The following is a 3,054-nucleotide window of genomic DNA, read 5'->3' as shown; positions in this document are numbered from 1 at the left end:
ATGATAAATGTAGATTCTTTATGATTCTATACCTTAATTTCATTCGTACAACATTTTAGGATATAGATTCTTTATGATTTTTATTATTATATTTTTTTAATCTGCTTGATTATTCATCAGTGAAGTTTAAATTTTTTCGTTAAAGAAAAGCTCCTTTTTTTTTCTTGGTGTGGCAGATAGGCATAACAACGAGTACTTCAGCTGGTTTGGAACAGACTCTGCCATGGATCTTCTATCATAAGGTCATTGGAGTTTCCTCTTTCCTCCTTTTCGTGGAAGGGAAGGCTGCATCACCTAATGTATCTAGAGTCCTTGAAAGCATTCCTGTGAGTTCAAGCAATCTCTATCTTGCATTTTAAATTGTTATTATTAACTTTTTTAATTCAATTAGTACTGTTGTATCAGTAATTAATTTTTTTTTATGATTTTGGTTATGGCTATTTTAATTTATGCTTTGAACCTTTTTTATGCTCAAATGAAACGTCTTTTTCTTGTTTCAGGGGGTTAAAGTTATATATAGAACTAGAGAGTTAGAAGAACAGCAAGCTAAAAGGTATGCGTGTTCTACTTTGGAAACTTTTTTTTTTAATTTTTGGTGTAATTAATTTTCTTTCTTTCTTATTAAATGGCCTTTTTCCCTTTGGTGGAGCCACTGACTATTCAACAATCATCATGATTGAAACAAAACGTAAAGAGCAAGAAGTTTTGAGCATTATTGACCAATTGGCCATGTAGACTTAATGCTAGCATTTTTTTACTGGGTTTAATGTCTAACATGTATTGTGGATCTGGCTTGGCTTATTATTCTTATTCTCTGTAGATTTGTCCCCATAGATTTGTGGCAGAGATGTTTTAGTTTGCAAATATTCTAGTATGTTTTATCTAGTCATGATAAATGTAACGGTTTGGTAGTTTCTACTGAAAAATTGAAAGATTGAAGCTTTCAATGCATTAAAAAATTTAAAAGCTTCAATCTTAGGTAATGTTAACAAGTGCCATAAGCCAAATAGTAATATTTGTGAGCCAAACCCTAAAAGTAATAGTAATGCTACTGGATTGTTATTGTGAGCTAGTGTTTACTTGTCCTAAGTGCAAAATGTTCCAATCTATTGTCTCCCCACAACAAAGGAAGCCAAATACAACCGCCAGACTGCTCTCTTTATTATGGAATGCTAAATTGTGATATAAACAGCCCATTTAAGATAATGTTATCAGTTTCTTCCTTAGTGTGGATTCTTTAGATTCCGATATTCTTAATGTTTATGCGCACAGGATTCTGCTTTTGTGAATAATGTGGCAAATCTTTTGTAATTCCTGTGTTAATAAGTATTTTGTTACCTACCAGTCGAATATAGAATGAGACTTTGTTGGCTAGCTTCTTCTACAAACCATGCAACTATGAGTTGTTTGTGAAGCAATCTTTGAACATGGAAATGGCTTATTGTCATGGCAAGGGTATGGTTTGTTTTCCTTGTGCTAAATTATTATCTCTATATAAGTATATATGATATTAATCCCTTGAAGGTCTTTACCTTTTTACGATGCTGTTATATTCAGGAGTCTGGAATGGATTGGATCATTCATCTGGACACTGATGAGCTAGTATATCCAGCAGGAATACAGGAGTACTCTTTAAGACAGTTGCTATCTGATGTTCCTGGAAATGTTGATATGGTTATTTTTCCAAATTATGTGAGTGCATGTGTTTTATTTAAGATTCTGAAATTACTATCATTCGACTTAATTAGATGATCACACTGTATTCGTTTGCTGGAATAATGTTTCGTTCAGGAGAGTAGTGTTGAGCGAGATGATATCAAGGAGCCTTTTAGCGAGGTATATACATAGATAGCTTTTGTAAGGTTTTGAACATATAATTGAATTTGTTTCTGAATCCAGGCACTTGGCACATATTTAACATGTAAATATAAATCCAATCCAGATTTTACTTTGTAGCCCTTCTGTTGCTGGTTCATTTTGTTCCAAGTTACTCTGTCCCAAATGGAAACAAGTAATATTTGACATATTTAACTTATAATGTTTTCATAGGTTTCAATGTTCAAGAAGAACTATGACCACCTTCCAAAGGATGTATATTTTGGAAATTACAAAGAAGCAACTAGTGGCAATCCAAACTATTTTCTTACTTATGGAAACGGGAAAGCTACTGCTAGGGTTCAAGATCATCTCCGTCCAAATGGTGCTCACAGATGGCACAACTATATGAAGACACCTAAGTATGTTGATTATGCTTATTTCATTGAATGCATTTGTATGAAAATTTGCAACATTCATTTATAGTCAAGGGGACATATAGTTGCATCTGTTTGTAGTTTGTAGTTTGGTGTCTAATTATATGCCAAGTTGTCTTGTTCGAAGATTAAAAATAAAAATTGTGTTTGCTGGTCTCATATTGAACAAGTCACATTCGCTTCTTCAAGCTTAGTGCAAACTGTTGGGTCTCATATTGGCTGGTCTTGACAATCTTACAATATTTTATGCTACTTTGGCGAGCCTTGGTTATTAGTCAGCATTGACTTTTTCTCTGATTAAATTGACATAGCGATAAAAGAATACCCCCAAATTCTAATATTCTAATAGTGATTTTGAACTTTCTGAACATAATTTGCACTGATCCAGATGTCATATATGTTCACAGTGAGATCAAGTTGGATGAAGCAGCTGTTCTGCATTACACATACCCCAAATTTTTCGATTTGACCTCAAGACGTGATCGGTGTGGCTACAAGCCAACTAAAGATGTTAAAAGATGCTTCATGTTTAAAGAAGGGTAATTCCTTTTGGATTGTGAATGTTGCAGAGCATGATAGTGCATTACTTCTACTTCAACAACTGACACATAATTTGATAATACTTTTAACCTTATTGTTCCAATTCATGTGAGTAAGTTAGTTTTATAAAGTAATTAGATTAATTTGATGAATGAAGTTGTATGAGAGTGGAATTATGTAAATGATATTCATTATATGATGTAAATGATATTCATTACTTCTGCTTCAACTTCTTTTAATTATATGACGTAAATTAATTATA

At 32.7% G+C, this 3,054-nt stretch overlaps 1 pseudogene; it reads left to right on the top strand.

The window, feature by feature from the left end:
- Window positions 1-2,795, top strand: LOC130975031 (glycosyltransferase-like KOBITO 1; annotated as a pseudogene).
- The last annotated feature ends 259 nt before the right edge of the window (window positions 2,796-3,054 follow it).

Source organism: Arachis stenosperma, chromosome 4 (genome assembly GCF_014773155.1).
Source record: "Arachis stenosperma cultivar V10309 chromosome 4, arast.V10309.gnm1.PFL2, whole genome shotgun sequence".
Classification (NCBI taxonomy): Eukaryota; Viridiplantae; Streptophyta; class Magnoliopsida; order Fabales; family Fabaceae; genus Arachis; species Arachis stenosperma.
The sequence above is the reverse complement of the archived record's forward strand: the minus strand, read 5'-3'. Positions and strand labels throughout refer to the sequence as shown.